The 19,161-nt window shown below is 45.2% G+C and overlaps 1 long non-coding RNA gene across 1 annotated transcript in view; it reads right to left on the minus strand.

The window, feature by feature from the left end:
* Positions 1 to 16,105, minus strand: part of LOC145722703 (uncharacterized) — a 30,047-nt gene extending 13,942 nt beyond the window's left edge. The window contains exons 1-3 of the long non-coding RNA XR_014147166.1: positions 15,469 to 16,105; positions 15,084 to 15,190; positions 2,736 to 2,902 (exon numbers count right to left, since the gene is read on the minus strand). This is a non-coding gene — a long non-coding RNA (uncharacterized LOC145722703). The remainder of the gene's footprint in view (positions 1 to 2,735; positions 2,903 to 15,083; positions 15,191 to 15,468) is intronic.
* Between the last annotated feature and the right edge of the window lie 3,056 nt (positions 16,106 to 19,161).

Genomic DNA, 19,161 nt, shown 5'->3' on the forward strand with positions numbered 1-19,161 from the left:
TATTGCGGTATTTGCTTTATTGCAGTGGCCTGGAACCAAATCCACAATATCTCCAAAGTATTCCTGTACTTAATATGGGTCCTTATGCCTCGGATGTGTGAGTGGTATTCTGGACCAAGAGAAGCCAGGAGGACTACCCAGTGCTGGTGAAGGATGAAGGCAATCACCAACATTTGGAGAAGTCCCCAAAATATCCTCACAAGAACCTCTACAGGGTAGAAACTTTCCACCTGTGTGTGTACACAAGCCTGGTGTTGACAGGTAACGATGCTCTAGAGAGGTATAAAACAGCCGGCCATCAGTGGGGACACAGAAGAGCAAGAACCCAAGAAAATGGAACATGGCAGCAGGTAGGTGGTGTTGACAGAAGGGCTGGGGAGAGAACGACTTGGAGAGAGAGAAGAGGTGGGACCACAGAGGGGCCTGAGGTGAGGGTGTGTTCCTGGTGGGCCACCTCCTGGAGATCAGGTGACAAAGGGAGAAAATGGATGACCTGGGATAGAAGGAGATTCACATAATGTTGCAGGGCTTAGCATATCAAGAGGAGAGTGGGAAGCTTCATTTCCCTTGTAGTTGTTCAGGAGAGGCCCTGAGGGAAAGCCAAAGGCTATTTAGATAACTTGAAAAGCTCTCATCTTAGACATCAAGAGACCAGTGGGATTTGCAATCTGTACTTATTTTCAAATCAGTGGCTGTCAATATGCTAAGTGCTAAAAATATGTTTGTTACCCCTTTGCCATATTATAGACCTGAAAATATTAAAGTTATAAGGGTGTTTCCACCTCTGCCACCCACTTAGTGTCAATTCAAAGGTGAAGCTGTTATAATTAGTCCTTTTCAAATGGTCTTGACTTTCTTCTTCCCTCTTCTAAATCCAGGAATATAAAATCTGTTGAAGGGGAACTTGCCTCTCTCAAGAAAACCTGTCAGCTAATTATATCCTTGAGTTGAGCAAATCTTGGTTGCTTTCCCCTTCTTGAAATCAGCAAACTCACTCCTTCCCTTCCTCAGGTGCACATGGGGTGGTTTTCCACTCATTCCTGACCTCCAAGGCCCCCAGGCTGACTCTCTAACAAAAAAGAGAAACCTTTGCTTTTATTGATTTTGCACAGCCTCAGTCCAACGGTGAAAGCAGACACAAGGGACCTGATCCTCACACACAACCAAAAGTGTCTGACAACAGCAATAGAAAATGTCTGAGCTGACTTGAACCAGTGGTAGCTCTCACTTCAATCCTGACTTCACCCATTTCATAGGAGCTACAGAGTCCTGCTCATTAGGGACCCCTGGTTCCTCTGCCATCTGTCCCATATCATTCGCTGGAACCAGTAAGGCAGAAGCTCATACCCGTTCAGAGACTGCCAAGAATGTCAGTGAACGAGTGGGTCAACCTCTGCACCTTCCAGTGACACCACAAACTAAAGAGACCCATGATACCAACAGTTTTATGAACATAAATAAGAAATTTGGAGACTGAGTACACCAGAGCCATGTGGAGGTAAGAGGGCCCCTCTGCCTACACTTTCCATTAGTAAAAGGAATTAACTAGCAGGAGCTCCCCTGACCATTCCTCCAATGGACTTCCATTCTCAAGGCCTAGAGCCTCTGGAAGGAGGAGGGCAACCTCTAGAAGTGGGCAGAGGCTTTCTTGCCCTCTGCTGGGGCAACAGCAGGGACATGGAAACAGATGTCATGACTCCTGGAGAGGCCAGGGAAGACTGCTTTCTGAGGCAAGGATCCCCTTTGGCCACTTTGAGTGTCAGGACACTGGGCCTGGAAGACAGCACTGGACTTGGCATTGCACATGTTAGGCTCCTGAGTAATGGGCAGCTTAAACAAATTGAAATATAACTTAATTAAGCCCTTGGGTAGCGCTGCAGCAGGAGCGGCTTCCAAAAAAGTCAAACAACTATTTCGTAAAGACCTTCTAATAAAAGCCCCAAGTCAGCTGACCTACCTCAAACTTGAGAGAATTTCAGTGGCTCTTCACCATTCTTTCTGAAGAGCTCTCCTCAATTTTGTTTTCAGTCAAGAACTAAAGCCCTTTCCAACTGCTTCACTTCCAGATATTTTTTTAAATTTTGTTTTAAGTGTTTTCACATTTGATTCTGAAAAAATATTTTCCCATAATCTTCCAAAGGACTTTCATCCATTGACATGCCTGCAGGTGGACGTGGATCCAGGGTCTTGTGGTTTCAAGCACACTTCCCAGTGGTTATCTCATACCACACTGGAAGGAGCCCGCTCTCCACTCTCCGGCTACCAGTGCAGAACCTCCTTCTGTGAGGGTTGGTGGCCCCGCCCAGACCAGCTGGAGGCTTATTTTGCTCTAAGATTATCTCTTTAGAACTTCAACTGTCTTCCTGTCCTCTGAGGAAATCCTGGGATGGTTTTGCCAAAAAGTCCCATTCCAGCATTTATTTACGCTTATTTCTGAGAGCTACAGGCTGAGAAGGAAGAGCTGTGCTCATGATCAATTTCCCTTTTGAAATATGAATAAACCTGGTACAAACTCATGGTCATAACATAGACTTGGGGTGCATGGCTGGCTCAGTCGATAGAGCGTGCGACTCTTGATCTTGGGGTTGTAAGTTTGAGCCCAGGTTGGGTGTAGAGACTGCTTAAAAATAAAATCTTAAAAAACAAACAAACAAACATAGACTTGACTGGTCATACATATTATTATAACTGTTTTCTGAAGAAGGATGGGGAAAAATGTGAAACAGCAAAACTACCTGAAACTTCGGTTTTGTAGATCGGTTGGGCCAGCGGTCAACCAAAATGCCTAGTGTTGATGCCCCCATTCAGTGTTCTGTGTCTTTTAACTCCCATCTCTCCAGATAATGGGGGCCCTTCCTGCCCACTCAGGCTTCCACAAAGCGCTCCCATATTTCATCAAAACCTGAAAAAGAACCAAAATAATCCAGGTCCAGTATGATGGCTTTTTTGGTATGGCAACTTGGCTGGGTTACAGCCCCACTTATGAAAGCATTCTGCAGATGTCATTGAAGTCCCTAACCAACTGACTTTCAGTAAGGAAGATTCTCCTGAAGAATCTGGCTGGGCCTGACCAATCAGTTGAAAGGCCTTCCAAGCAGGACTGAGGCTTTCACAGAAAGAGAAGGTGGCTTTCTGTGGAGAGTGGCCTCAGCCCACACCACGGATTCCAGCTTGTCTGTGATCTTCCAACCCTGGGGTCCTGCCCGACGCATTCACACTGCCGGCTCCAATTACATAGGCTAATTCCTTGTAAAAAATAGATGAATGGATGGATAAATAGCTAATTGATAGGTAAATAGATACAGATAGAGATGAATATAGATACAGATGCAGAAATAGACAGATGCATAAATATATAGATGCAGATCTCCTACAGCTGGTTCTGCTTCCCTGGCTGAACTCTAATAGAGATTTTGGTACCAGGAGTGAGGTTAGCAAACAGGAAGTCCAGGTGTCCCTGAAGTCCTCAACTGTGAACCAAACCAAACCAAACAAAATAAAAACAAAAGTGAGACTAAAGGAGAGGAAAAGAGCCTCATGTCATTGTTCCCAGGGCTTTGAAGCAAGGTGGGGGTGATTTATAGAAAGGCTAAGTAACATTGTAAAGAGGAAACAATTACAAATTCAATAGCTATTTTTTCTAAGCTTCCAAATCCTAAAAATGCAGTGTGCTTGCCCCCCAGGAAGAAAAGGCGACTTTCATTACAACGCCAGTTAATTCCATAATAATCAGTTGAATCGCGACAATTCGAATCATTCCTGGAAGTCTCTACCAACTGGCAGATAAAAAAAACTAAACGACTGAGTTGCCCTGGCTTCTGCCTTTCCCCCAAACCTCCATCCCCAAAAGCCTCTGCCTTTACATCTCAGGGCAGGAGTTTGGTTTATGTCTTCATGGTTCTGCCTCTCCATTCCCATAAAGGTGACCAAATCCACTGTCCCGGAAGTCATTTGGCTAACAGATGTTTATTGACGCTTACTCAATCCATGCACTGCTCTGGGTGCTGAAGACAAGTTATTGTCCTCAAGAGCTTGTTTTGTGGTGGGAGAAACGTCATTTTTTGCCTACTTCTATATATATTCTTTATCTTATTTCCTTGTTTTATTTTAATATATGAATAAGTAAGTAATTTCAGAATGTAGAAAGGATGGTGATGAGCATGAAATTGGGTCATGGGATAGAAGTGATGACAGGAGGAAAGAGAGCACAGGGCAGAACTCTGAGGGGCGAGGATCTGGATGATGAGCTGGAAGGAACCGCCCATAGATGCGGAGTGTGGAAGATCCTAGAAGTCGCCACATAGTCTTCCCCTCCCTCAAGAAGTGGGATCTACGTTTTTGCCCGTGAGTCTGGTTTGGCCATAGGGCCTGCTTTGGCTAATGGGGTATTAGCAAGAGTGATGCAAAGGCTTGAAAAGCATGAGCACATCGGGACTCCCTCTCTTGCTGCTCCTGGGAGCTCGGCGACTTCCAGCATCTGAAGACGTCCCAGGCCCACCCGCTGGATGCCAGGAGACACTTCACAAATCACCCCTGTGGTCCTGCGCCTGACAGCCTGACAGCCATGCCAACCACCAGCTCGTGCATGCCTGAGCCCAGCAGAGGTCAGGTGAACCTGCCAGGCCAGAAAAAGCCCCCAGTCAATCCACAGACATCTGAGATAAATAGGTGGTGGTTGTTGAAAACCGTTAAGCTGTGGGGTGTCCATTAGCCAGAAATGCTCACTGATACGTGGGGGCAGTGGGTACAGACCTGGTACACTGGAAATGGGTCCTAGGAAGCCTCATAAAGCCCACCGTCTCCTTCAGCCTCCAGCCTTATCCAAGCTCTGGGATTACAGACTTACTCTGGGGATGCGACTCCCTACGGTGGCTCACATTTCTGCCTGTCTTCCAAGCAGAGGGGCTGACTCTTTGCTCTGGGATATTTTTCCAAGGATTTCTGTTTAGTGCACAGCCTCAGGAGACAGAGTGTGGCCCCTCAGAGCACAGGGTAAGCATGCTTCCTGCCCTCTGTAAAAGATTGGAGTTCCGTAAGCCCAGAGGTCCTCTCCCGTAACAGACCCCACTGTGCAGGCAGGTGTCACCTGGTCCTGTCAGTGTCACCCCGTGAGAACCGGGGCTTGGGGAATGGGTGCAAGAAATTGCCGACAGCGCTGTGTGTGATAAAGGCTTTCGTCTCCCCCTCGGGAGGCTCGGGGCTTTGCCAGCATCCATGACGCTGTGGCAGATGAACTTACTGAACTGCAAGAGGGCAAAATCTCAGACCTTTCACGGTTCCTGACACCAATGAATCACAGCTCCCGTGTATAAAACTATCAGCGCAACTCGCATAGCGGAATGCTGCTCAGTGTCTGTAAAGGTCCATTTCTCTGCAAATGGCCCCGGAAAAGCACATTATGTGCCTGTTCCCAGAAACTCCAGGACAGGGACATCTGTACACATCCTTCTTGTTCTTTTAAAGGACAGGGGATAAAAGTGTAAGGTCAAATCCACTTTTCAAATCATTAGAGAAACAGGAAATGGTGGGCCAGATACAGATATAGTAGGAACACAGCTTGCGAGGCAAAGGGAAAACATAGCTCGTCTGTCCCCTTTCTGCTGTTGCTCCCCCCTGCCCCCGGCCCAGGCACGCATCAGAAAGCAAGCCGATGAGCAGTCCTATGCATGGACTCCATCACTGGGGCATGTGAATTCAGAGATCCCTGAAGCCAAAAAACTTTTTAAGTCTTTGATCTGACAGCCTGAGAAAAACAATCACAGTTCTTGCTCCACTGGCTACATACACAGAACTTTTCAGGCATCTTAGCATTTTAACACATTTCAAAACGCCGTTTTCGAGGCAAGAGAGATTTATAGATTTGTTTCTAATCCCAGTGTCTTCAATTCTGCATTTTTACCGGGAAGCTGCGTCTATACATTGAATTCATGCTCGGGCTTGTCAGGGAAGCCGCCGCCCTTCCTAGGACATCGGAAGGAGGTGGCTGATGTAAGAAAGACACTGAAGCTCCTCGGAGAAACCACTTAGGGCATCAGTTAAATGCTGAGATGTCCTACAGATGAGCAGCTACTTAACCAGAGCATCTTAGCAGAACTGAGCCCCTGAGCTGGGCTTCCAGAAAATGCCCTTGTCTTCCATCTCTGGGTAAAGGGTTTGTGGGAATCTTTCCCCACGAGGCTCAGATTCTGCAGGACAGGAGCCATCCATGTGTTCCATCAGCTGGGGGGCACTAATTCCTCCAGGTATGTGGAATGGTGATTTTCAACCCTGATTGCTCAGTAGAAACTCCTGGGGACCTTTAAAAATAATATTGATTTCCATAGGCCTACCTCAGGCCAAGGAAGTTAGAATCACAGGGAGAGCCAGGAACAAAAACCTTGTTCAAATATAACATGAAGGTATAGCTCTAGGTGTATAAATATCAACTCAAACAGGGCACCTGGGTGGCTCAGTTGGTTAAGAATCCGACTCTTGATTTCGGCTCAGGTCATGATCTCAGGGTGGTGAGATGGAGCCCCATGTCGGGCTCCTTGCTCGTGCAGAGTCGGCTTGAGTTTCTCTCTCCCTTTCCTTCTGCCCCTCCCCCATGGCACTCTCTTTCTTTCTCTCTAATAAATAAATAAATCTTAGATAAATAAATAGCAACTCAAATAGCCTTACTTCCAAACTGGCTCCATTCTAGAGGGTACAATGAAGGTGAGTGTTGAGATACTCATTTAGTTACTTATTTAGCCTCTTACCCATTTGTTCATTCATTCCACGTTTGTTGAACACCTGGTCAATGTCCGGCGCTACCCTCCAGGTGCCAGAGTGCCCCGGGGAAGACGGCAAGACAACCAGCAACTGCTTTGTTTTTTAAGATTTTATTTATTTATTTTAGAGAGAGAGAGCGGGGGAGAGGCAGAGGGAGAGAATCTCAAGTAGACGACACTGAGCACAGAGCCCCATGTGGGGTTCGACCTCGTGACCCTCGAGATCATGACCTGAGCCAAAACCAAGAGCCGGACACTTAACCGACTGAGCTACACAGATGCCCCAAGAACCAGCAACTTTAATGGCCCAGAGGTGGAAATGCAGAACACAGCAAGAACGCAGCACAAGGGTTCCCACCCTTCATCTGGGGAGCACATGTCTTTCTTCTGCCCACCTAGTCCTGTCCTCTGAACTTCGCACCTGTACCCCTAGTCATCATGCACGTGTGGCTGTGGGGTCTGGGTCAGCCTTCATTTGCAATCCTTTACCAAAGCCAGATGGTGCTTTGAATAAATCTTGTGAGCACCTGAATGGCGTTTTCCTTTCTGATTTGGAACGGAGATTTCCAGAAAGAACAGGAAAAAACAACTGACATTCCTGAACCCCAAGGTTACATGGAAATTCAGAAGTGACACACTCTGGGTGGGTCTGAAGCTAGAGAACAAGCTGACAAAATGGGCGCTTGGTGTCATCTACAAGGAGGAAGCAATTGCCATAGCAGAAACTTCTTTGGACAAATATCGTCCCAGAGCAGAGATGCCAAGGAGCACATGCAGAATCAGAGCTGGAGAAAACAAGAGCATGCTCAGATCTTGACCTGCAAAATATTACTTATTCTTAGGGAACGGGTAGTAACTATCTTCTGTCACATCATCAGTGAGTATAATCTGACTTTTTTTTTTTTCCATGCACTTTCAAGTGTCCTCCATAAAATGAGCCCCACAGACCAACCTCTTTTCTGGGAATGCTGAATCCCGTAGTGCCCCCCCCCTTTTTTTTGGTTTTCTGGAATGAACACTGCTGTGTGGGTCCTTCATGCTGTGCTGTGACTCGGGTGGGAAAACTGGACTCAGTGTCAGCTCCGTGACTCGCTGACTGGATGATTTTAGGAAAGGCATTGAAGCACTCTGGAAATGTACGTCCGTGGTCTGCATACTGGGCATGAGGATCACAGGATTGCTGCAGAGAATGAATGAAATGAGAGGAGCTGCGCTTTTGTTTCAGCATTGAGCACACAGCAGGTATTTAGGAAGAGGAGTCACCGGTAGGTCCACAGTCCAAACCCAGCCTGGGAAGGGGGCACAACATGGCAACCTGGAATCTCTGGCTTCCTGCAACAGTGCCCTGCTTGTTTCTCCTTATCTAACAAGTGAGAGAGCAAAACTCCTGCATTTAATAAACAATATCTCCCAGATCAGCCCTGTGTGACTGGTTCGGAGCAGATAAGGGACAATTTCAGGAAGCTGACACACCAAACCCCAGCTCTCTCACACATTGTCAAGTTGAAAATGTCTGTAATATCCTGTTGCTGCCTATCTGTTTAGACTCTTCACTTTAGCACTGTGAAGCCAAGTTTTCAAAAACTCTGGTAGGCACATGGAGGAAAACATGATTTCCTCTCAGGTTACACATGAACTTCTATTTCAAAGCCCTTTTCCAGAGTCAGGCCGACTACTGTGAAGTGAGGGAGATGAGCAGGGAGTTAAGATGATGAGGCTAAGGACTCTTTAAGAAGCATCGAAGTTGAAGAGAACCAGGGTCTGAGGCGGGTGCACCGAAGGAAGGCACATCTGGGGCCCAAGCCTGCTGGGATCAGGGACGAGCAGGGACAGCTGCCTCGGACGGTGGGAGTTTTAAATGGCAAGCACCCACCTCCAGGGCCAGCACCCACTTCCTCCATTCTCCAGGATGGCTCTTCCTGGCGCAGACGGACCAACTAGGACCATTTACTGAGAGCCACTCTGACACGGACTTCCGACAGCTCACTGGGTTCCCAGAAATCAAGCTCTGGGTCCTCAGTCCCCAAGAAAAATGGAGTCATTTGACCTTGTTTATTAGGCTTTGTCTGGAAGCAAAAGTGGACATGGGAGCACCTTCTCATCATCTGTAATCTTCACCTTTTCTTCTTTTAGCACTGACCGGGGAGTGGGTCAATTTAGATATTACTCTTTTCCTGGCTTACCTTATTCAGAAGCACTGAGCTAACTCCACATTTTCTTTCAAGATCAGGAGACCACTTCAGAAACACATATGTCACTTCAAAATGACATATGGGCACTCAAGTAGTCTGCCATATTCTCGATCTCCGGAAGTGAAAACAAAAAGGAAATTATTACAGAGAGATATTGAAGAACCAAGAAAAAAAAAGAATGCAAAGTCCTTGTGTCTAATTGGTCAATTAATTTTAAGGAATGAAGGCTATAAATCAGGAAAACAGATACATCGTATCATAAACATGTTATTTTAACTTAAAATATAGACCCGCACATCACTTCATCAGGGCCTTCCCACTGGGTATGGGTCCATTAATTTAAATTTCCCATTGTCCTTCTTGAAAAAAAAAAAAATTCAGACACATCACTCTGGTGGAGACTGCTGGCTCTTCACCCAAATTTATTCTCCCCTGCTCCATAAGAACAGATTGCAGTTCAGTGTGTTTCTGGCCCCAAACCATACATTTCCCAGTCTCTCTTCCAGCGAGGCATGATCTCCTGCCTGAGTTGTTGTCAAGAGAGTGTTTGCAAAAGTGATGGGTTTGCAATAGAGTGTTTGCAGAGGCATCTGGGCTTAAGATAAGGAGAATGCCTTCTTCATGCTCTTTCCTATTCCAACTCCAGAACCCAAAACAGGCTTACAACCATTTAGATAACAAGAGACTTTAAGGGTGCACAGGTCAAAATGATGAAAAAACCTGGACCCCTGAATGCTTGCACACACAGACTTCTCTAGAATGCTAGGGAATGACCTTGAGTGCTCACATTGGATGACTACATAGAAAAGCAAACAAGCAAATAAAAGTTGATCTTCCAGGAGCCGCAGAATTATTACGAGGCCTCTTTGTTCACCAGCCTTTGGCTTCCCTCACAATTCAATCACCTGATCATCTGAGGTGTCCAGCTTCAACTTGTTAATGTGGACTAAAAACATAAAAATATATATATACAGGAAACAATCGGAGGGTAGAATCCATCACATTTTGATGACTTTCCCTCCATTTTTTTATAGATGTCTTCATTTTTACATTCATGTTTCATCCTTTTAAAGTAATATCTGACTAAATTCTTCCACAAAACAACACAGTGGGCACACACACATTGTGGCACATGCTGACCCTTGGTGTATCAGCCACCACTTCTCTGCGAAGCATCCTCAAACTCCCACGACCGCGGTCAGCCATTCAGGCTGGGCTCTGCTGAGCGCCTCCCTGGGTCAGCTGCGAGCCAGCAGGCCGGCCAGCTTTGCTTCCGGGGGCGGTGCATGTGGCCTGAGGCAGAGGGGGCAACTGGGCCATCATCCAGCAGACTGTCCTGTGCAGGGAGCCACAGTGTGCAAAGCCTCCTGAGGGCATGTGTTAATTCTGTCACATTCCACGGTTCAAAGCAAGTCCCAAGGCCAGCCAAACTTCAAGGGCAGGGGAATGGGTGCCACCTCTGGATGGAAGAAACTGCAAAGTCACATTGGAAAGAGGCGCAGATACAGGAAGGGAGCTTGTTGTAAACATGCTTTCTAAACAGCCTTCCACAGCCAGTAAACATACAACCCAAGGGATGGGGACGGAAGTGAAAGAGAATGCCTGTGGAGTAACGTACTAGCCAAGAATACGCCAATGGGCGCCAAGCATGTCACTCCAAGCTTGGGCGCCAAGCATGGAGGAGATAACATCTCCTCCACATTTTCTCACCTAACCTCCCGTTTTACTTTCCTCTTTTCTACTGTAGGTACCATGGCCTCTGTATAGCATGACTGCCCTAGGGCAACATCTTCCAGGACACAAAATGCAATCAGTAAGTTACTGGATACCTACTATGCAAGGCACTATATGGAACTATATGGTCGTGGTGCTTCTAGAGCATGAGAATGCCTGTGGAGTAACGTACTAGCCAAGAGTATGCCAATGGGCGCCAAGCATGTCACTCTGCAGAGGGATGGAGATCACCTGTTCTTCTAGGAAAAACATGAACTGGACACCAATTATGAGATCTCCTGCTATTTCCAAAACTTGAGAGGCTTTTAGAGCAAGAGGAACTGCCTTTTGCCTCCCAAGTTACAAACATTCTAGGATAAGAATGATGTGGCAGAAACAGTTGGTTGGTGCTCACTAAATGTCCCATGTGCCTACAACATTTCTGTGCCCCCTGCAGTTACAGTGGGGCCGTGGGCCTAGTTCTGGCTAATGAACTATATTACTTCTGGGCTGAAACACAGTGTGCCTCTCCAATCCCCCTTTTCCCTTTTAGCAGTGACCTTGAAATCCACACGTACCAGATGGTAGAGCTACAAGATTAAGGAGGGCCATCCAGTCCAGAATAATGTTACATGAGTGAGTAATAGCACTGTGCTGAGTTACACCACTGAGACTTCAGGATTTATCTTTAATGTATGCAAGTCTATCCTGATTTATTCACATGGTAATGCTTACTTGAACATGCACAAGACCTTAAGGGAGACCAAAATAATCTGTGTAGTACATCCATGCTCCAGAATCAGAATTCAATGATTAGCACATGGAGTTCTTTAAAAAGAGTCCCAGGAACACAGAATTACTATAGTGTTAGGTGAGTTATATTCCCAAAAAGGAACTCATTTTTTTGAGAGAGCTCTTTGACGAGATCCACATTTTCCAAGCCCCAGGAAAAAATGACTTGAAAGACCATTCTATGAATGCCCAAAGTCACCCCCAACTCTGCAGCCTGGATGGGAGGCGAGGGGATGAAGACTTATGGTAGGTGGGAGGTGCAGAGGACGCCCATTTTTACTTTACGGGAAATAAATTCCATTACTCAGGACCACTGGACACTGACTCAGTCTAATAGAACCACCACCATTTCCCCAAATGGAAGAGCAGGGAGGGGCCACATTTCACATCAACAGACTGAGAGTAAGAAATACTCTACTTTTTTTTTTTTTTAAAGATTTTTTATTTATTTATTTGACAGAGAGAGACACAGCGAGAGAGGGAACACAAGCAGGGGGAGTGGGAGAGGGAGAAGCAGGCTCCCCGCGGAGCAGGGAGCCCGATGCGGGACTCGATCCCAGGACCCCAGGATCATGACCTGAGCTGAAGGCAGTCGCTTAACCAACTGAGCCACCCAGGCGCCCATAAATACTCTACTTCTACCACAGACACTCTGACGAGGCTTCTGACCCCACCTCACCCATCCCCTGAAAGGCATGCTAGTCTCACAACCACAGCTCCTTGACTCCAAGTGGGAAAGACCCAGATGCAATGTTCTGTGGAGAGCCTCAGGGAGGCAGACAGTTCATTTGGGTGTAAGTGGGCTCTACCCCTTGGGATGCTTTTTTTGTCTCCTTGTGGGTGGAGAGGTTGAATGTCAGCTTCATTATCACGAGAATTAGAATAAGAAAAATGCAGCAGATAAACGTTTTTGTCCATATTGTATCCTAACAATACAGCAATTACAAGTACTCTGGGACACTGAAACTAAACACGCATTTAGAAACATTAATAAGTCCTCAGAGGTGTGAGCTTCCTCCTCCGACTCGACATCACTTGGGATGACATCCCTCTAAATCTGTAGTAGCCCCCCAGCCTGGTACATCTGGTGAAAGTGGGGAAAGGATCAACTATAATGTATACAGGTTAACAGAGCTTTAAATTAAAGAAATGAAACTAGTTGAGGAGGCTTGGCTTGGAGGAGGGTAAGCAGAGAAGACAATGACAAGCAGAGAGAGGAGGCCCAAGATCTGCAGCCTGGACTCTTCTCTGACACGAGAGCCCCCGTCACCCAACATTACAGATTGCACTACACTCTCCCTACATTACAAGAAATGCCAGTGTCCCTTCTCCCAGGAATAATGAGTGAAAGCCCTAACTGGTGGAGCTCAGGCAGTGGTGAATGAAACATAAGCGAAGACCAGGAAGGTACAGTCAGGGACCAGCCTCGACCCCCACGCAGCCCCAGCCGGCTGCCTTCCTCCCTATATCTGGGCTCCGCACTGGTGGCCCCTGTCCTGTCTCACCCTGCTCAAGCACATTTACTTTTTAAAAAAATTGTCTCATGCCCCTAAAAATGGCAGTATCAAAACCATCTTTGAACTTGGGAGGGAAATAAGCCAGGTATTTTCTGACCTGGTGCATGCCCCCTGGACTCGGCCAGCTCTCTGAGTAGAGGGGTTGGGACTGAAGCCATAAGGATCTGGAGGAAACTGAGGACCCTGAGAAGCTGGGGGACATTGTCCGATCCGCTGTCCAAATCCTTCCCACTCCTCAGAATCCAGTCTCAATGCCGATTCTGTAAGGTGGTCTCATATACGTTGCCCAGAAGAAGCCTCCCAGAGGACCTCATCGGAAATTTGCTTCCTTTTAAAAATGCTTTCTCTCTCCTCTCAGACTTCAAACTCTGGGAAGGCAGGGCTCACACGTGTGTACTCTTTGGATGCCCCGCAGGGCTGAGAACGGTGCCGTACCCTGACCAAATAGGTCAGTGCACGTGGTACAGGCCAGCCTGGGGAGGAGGGAATGGAAGGGAAGCTGAGGCAGGAGAGACGCGTGGAGGGGGAGGGGAGAGACTCATGTTTAGGGCCCAGGAGTGGACGTGGCCAGACTCCGTAATGCCACAGCACTCCTGGGCAGGTTTGTGACCCTGCCTTTGGGGGGATGCTGCCCATTTTCCCTATTAGGAAATCTGATGGCATCTCCTCCACATTTTCTCACCTAACGTCCCGTTTTACTTTCCTCTTTTCTACTGTAGGTACCATGGCCTCTGTATAGCATGACTGCTCTAGGGCAACATCTTCCAGGACACAAAATGCAATCAGTAAGTTACTGGATACCTACTATGCAAGGCACTATATGGAACTATATGGTCGTGGTCCTTCTAGATTTTACCAAATGAGTGTGAAAAAGAACAGGGACATTTTCCAACCTGGGAAACGATCAAGTTCATTCCACTAACACCCAGAGATGATTTGTCATCACTTGAGTGAACATTTTCCTGGTACAAGCACTCTTCTTTGTGAGTAAAAGCTGTTAGATACTCAATGACAAGAGTGCAGTGAAAATGGTAGACTCATACACTGCTGGGGGCATCATCACCAAAGAAAATATTCATGTGACCGCATAATTCCAATCCTGAGACTATGTCCTTTGGCAATAAAAGAAGAAAAAATATATATAGTAGAACCATATTCAATACCCTAGAATGGAAGCAACCCAAATGTCAATAACAGAAAAATTATTTTATAGCTTTATGATTAATTTGGTTATAATATATTATACATTCATAAAATGGAAATTTTTAGATATATAAAATATTTATAGATATTAGATGAGAAAAGCAGACTTCAAAGTTTTTGCGTAGTAAGGATATGACCGTGCAAAATTCTGTGTGTATAGCAACAAGAACAGAAAGGCAATACTCAAAGACAAAAGCAGATGTGTTAGGGTAGTAGATTATTTTTATTTTTTATTTTTTTAAGATTTTATTTATTTGAGAGAGAGAGAATGAGAGACAGAGAGCAGGAGAGGGAGGAGGGTCAGAGGGAGAAGCAGACTCCCTGCCGAGCAGGGAGCCCGATGTGGGACTCGATCCCGGGACTCCAGGATCATGACCTGAGCCGAAGGTAGACGCTTAACCATCTGAGCCACCCAGGCGCCCTTTAACTTCATACTATTGAAAACAGGGGTGCTACTTGGCAGCATTCCACAGGGATAGAAGGAGAGGTGGGTGGGAAGAGTAAAGGGGAGAAGGAAGATCGACTAGCCCCAGACGAGATTCACTAACAACATAGTTCCCATTCTCAGAGCCTCCTGGGCGCCCCTCAAAGTGATTTTTTACGAACTTTTACGTACTATCGGTATAAGAACTGCATTAGAGAAAAATTATTTTTAGTGGCTTCTTAACTCATATGAGTAATTAGGTTCTAAAATCAGCCCTTAAAAGAAAAAGCTGCATATGTTCCAATCCTTGGAAATCTCACTGAATCACCTACAAATAAAAATGTAAGATTTGACATATTCAACCTTGTACAGAATGAGTCTGTAAAAAAGGTATGTATTGTATACAATAATATATGGCATATAGTATGAACTAGGTAAGTAACAGCTAACTTTCTCATTTTTTGTTATTTTTCTCTTCTTTTATACTTACAGTATTGACAGTTAAGGGTTTATTTTTTCAAGATTGCTCCCGAAGGCTGACCTCCCAGAAAAAGAGTTGCTCTTCTGCAAAGCTCCAAGGAAACTGGCTCAGAACCACTGTTGGAAGCAATATACTCTGGTCAAGCACAGGATTTGGACTTCCACTCCCCATCTTGCCAGAATGGAGCTGAGATGGCTAATCCTGGTATTAGCTGGCCACAAACATGCTAAAAGGTTTGGCCCACAGCCCCTCTCCCTACCACATCAGGGAAGAGTTAGTGATTCCCTAATCATGGAGCTTAAAAGCCCACAGCTTTTTTCCCTCCCTGGAGTCCGCTGCCTGATCCTCCCAGATCACCAGGCCCAAGCTAGATGGTCAAAGCAGACAGACGCACTTTCTCCTGCTCCTGTCTCTGTGGTGTCCCCAGTGAGCGCTGCTCCAGCAGGTCTGACATGTGTCACTTGGCCATTTGCCTTTGTTTGCCTGAAAAGCATATACTTGAACGTGTATAAGTTAGGATATGGCTCTACTCTACTTGATTTCCTCTCTCACCTCCTCTCTAGTTTTGTTAATGGGGTGAATGACATTCATGGACGTTCTAGTATCCAACCATCTTTGCATTTTGAAGATAAACCAGACTAGGTCATTAAAGTTCTAGCTATAAATATAGGTATACATACATCATTTGCTGCCAGATCTTCATTCATCTCTGACTCCTTTAGTTTGGATCCCAAGATATACTAACTTTATAAGGTGAATTAAAGAACATTCATTCTTTTATTCTCTTAAAGAACTGGCCCAATATTGGAATTATGTTCCACAAATATTTGGTAGAATTTACCTATAATGCAGGTGATTTAGGAGGACTGTAGACTTTTCACTACTGATTCAGTTTCTGTAAGGATGTAGTTATGGCCGTGGCATTCTGGAAGCCTTAGGTGACAAGCTCTGTTCTCGTCATTACCCATTATTGCGTGTTTCCCTACCAGAGTATAAGCTCCACAGAGCAAGCAACTGTGTTGGTCCTGTTGACCACTGTGTTTCCACCTCATGGTACCAGCTTGAAATATATTTGTTGAGTTAATGCATTGTTAAATTAAACCTCAAGAGAATCTACCAAAAAGCTATTAAAAATACTAAAAATATTTAATAATATTAAGTTAGCCAACTACAAAAGAAGTATGGAAAGCCTTCTTAAATGTCAGTATTTACTAGTTTAAAAATATTTTGGAATCAAAATTTCCACTTGCATTAGCAACGACTAATGAGAAAACTAAAAACATGTCTGAAGGACAGAGAACACTTAAATAACTGAGCAGACATACACATTCTGAAAGTGGACGGCTGTGAAGAGGTCAGTGTTTTACAAATTAATCCACATGTTCAAGTTAGCTTCAAGTAAAATATTCTAAAGAAGAAGAGACAAATTATAAAGGATTACAAACTAAAAAAAAGTGTAACAGCATAAGATCAGAAAAGTGGATAAATGGAAAAAAGAGAAAGCTCAATATATATATAATGGCAGCAGTGACAATGATAGCAAATACATAGCACTTACTAGTGCCAGGTACTACTGGTCTTCCACGTTATATATAAAGAATTTATTTATTTATTTACTTATTTATTTAGGGAGAGAGAGGGCACACATGGTGAGCAGGGAGAGGAGCAAAGGGAAAGGGAGAGAGAGAATCTCAAGCAGACTCCATGCTAAGCGCAGAGCCCAATGTGGGGCTCGATCCCATGACCTGGAGGTTACAACCTGGGCCAAAATCAAGAGTCGGAAGCCCAACTGAGTGAGTCACGCAGGCGCCCCATGTTTTATATATTTTATCTTTAAAACAACACTGGAAGGTAAAGTATTATTATTACCTTATCCCCATTTTCCCAGATGGAAAAACTGAAGCCAAGAAGGGGGGATGGTGGAAGGGGCCAGGGTCTGTATGTAGATCTTTATGTAATCCCTGTGTTTATATGCCATGGCAATCCCCACATCACCAGCCTATGTCCTCTGTGCATCCCCACATCACTAGCCTCTGTGAGATTAAAACTCCCATCTCCTGGATGAGGGTGGTCTCCTGGGGGGATGGCGGTCATCAGGAGGTCCCACTTGTTATACAGACTTCCAAGCAATCCTACTCTCAGTCTCCACACTCTTCTAAGACACAGGACACCTCCAATCCCTAAAGCTTTCAGGGGTTCCAAGGCTTACTGGCCTCTTCCTCTGCAGGCAACTTGTGTTTCAACATTCTTCCCTTTGATTGATCTGTAACATTTATCTTAATGTTTTTCCATCTTCTAAAATTTCTATAAAGTCTCATCCATTGTTGTCTCTAGGATTAAGCTCATAGATTTTGACTTTGTTGATTTCTTTACATTTGTTATTGAGTTGAGATAGCCCAGAAAAACTTGTATTTGCAATGTACCATGTGCAACCAGAAGTCTGCATATTAATTTACTATAAGGAAGTTATCAATAAAGAACACAAAGATTTATGTTAAATAATGTGTATTGCTTCATAATTTATAACAGCAAAAATGAGAATGGTCAAAATACTAAATAGTGAAGGGTTAACTCAAGAACTTACGGTACATCTGTGGTGACCAGGAAGTTATCATTCAGATAGATCTTCTTCAACACTATCTTCTGTGGGGGGAGCAGAGTTGACCAGAAGCCTCCTGCTGTCATCCATTGGATCCACACCAGTGTGCGTGTGGAGGCCATGCTTCCTCCCTGCTGCCCCTAACCACTAACTAAACATGGTGTGGGAGCCAGGGCCAGGCCATTTTGGTCCAACACGAGAATGGCCCAACAGGCAACCTTTGCCCAGAGACCAACTCCCCATCAGCCTGGTCCTGGGCAAGACCTTCTTAGAAGCATGCTGCTCTTCCTACCCAAACCTTCCTTCCACTCTCCTTTCCCAGGTGTCAGACTTCCCTGCTCCCTGTCCCTTTGTCCTTAACAGGGACTTCCCCTGTACGTTTCCTGTACGGTCAGTCCTCTCCTAGCATCTGCATCTTGGAGGCCCTGACCTGACAGAACACTCACCCACCAAATATTAAGGCAATTTTCAAATATATTTATAAGAAACACACAAGGATAGAAAAAATAGGATATAATGCTATCAAAAATGCCAGTATTCCAAATGTATATACAACATGATCCTAGTTTTGTTTTTATTTAAAAAAAGATATAGAGCAATAGGTGTGTGTGCATATATATACAAATAAAAGCTTTTACACATATACATCACCATACTGAGAATGGCCATTTCCAGTTGAATGGATTATGAGTGTTTGTTGCTGCTTCTATACCCTTTTCTTTATTTTTCAATGTCTCAGTAATAAGCATTATTACCTTTATTACCAGAAACAAAAATAAACTTGACTATAAATGAGTTGGTCACCTGAGGTTCCCACCATCTGAACAGAGAACAGGGGCTGGCCTCCCCTCTGGAGGTCAAGGCACAGGAGTCAGGAGCAGCTAAGTAGCAAGAAATACAGATTATAATGTCACCACTGAACAGCTTGGAAAATGTGCATGGCTGAGTCCAGATGTTTTGTAAATCCAACCTGCATTCAGGAATCTTGACGGAGCATCAGAAGAGAACAAAGCAGATGGGGCGCCAAACCTACTAAGCCTTGCTTGCTTTGGCCTCACTATGTTTTAAAAGAAATTTCTACCAAGTCAGTATTTAACCAAGCTACCTTTTTTTATTATTATTATTTCATTGCTTAATCTGTAAGCAAGAATGGTGTGTCTTCTCCTTTTTGAAGGACAGATGACTTTCCTCCCGAGTCAGCAAAAGGGACATTGGAACATTAAGCAGGCATAGGGCACGCGCTATCCCACCTCCTAGCGCCCATCCAACTCGCCCTCTGTCCCTTCACCATGGAGCCACTTCTGTGTTTGCTGTTTTTGGGGAAGTCCAGTGAATCAAAATGTCAGAACAGGGGCACCTGGGTGGCTTAGTCGTTAAGTGTCTGCCTTCGGCTCAGGTCATGATCCCAGGGTCCTGGGATCAAGCCCCACATCGGGCTCCCTGCTCTGCGGGAAACCTGCTTCTCTCTCTGCCACTCCCCCTGCTTGT

The sequence above is a fragment of the Leptonychotes weddellii genome, chromosome 7, assembly GCF_054177405.1.
Source record: "Leptonychotes weddellii isolate Sample4059 chromosome 7, ASM5417740v2, whole genome shotgun sequence".
NCBI lineage: Eukaryota > Metazoa > Chordata > Mammalia > Carnivora > Phocidae > Leptonychotes > Leptonychotes weddellii.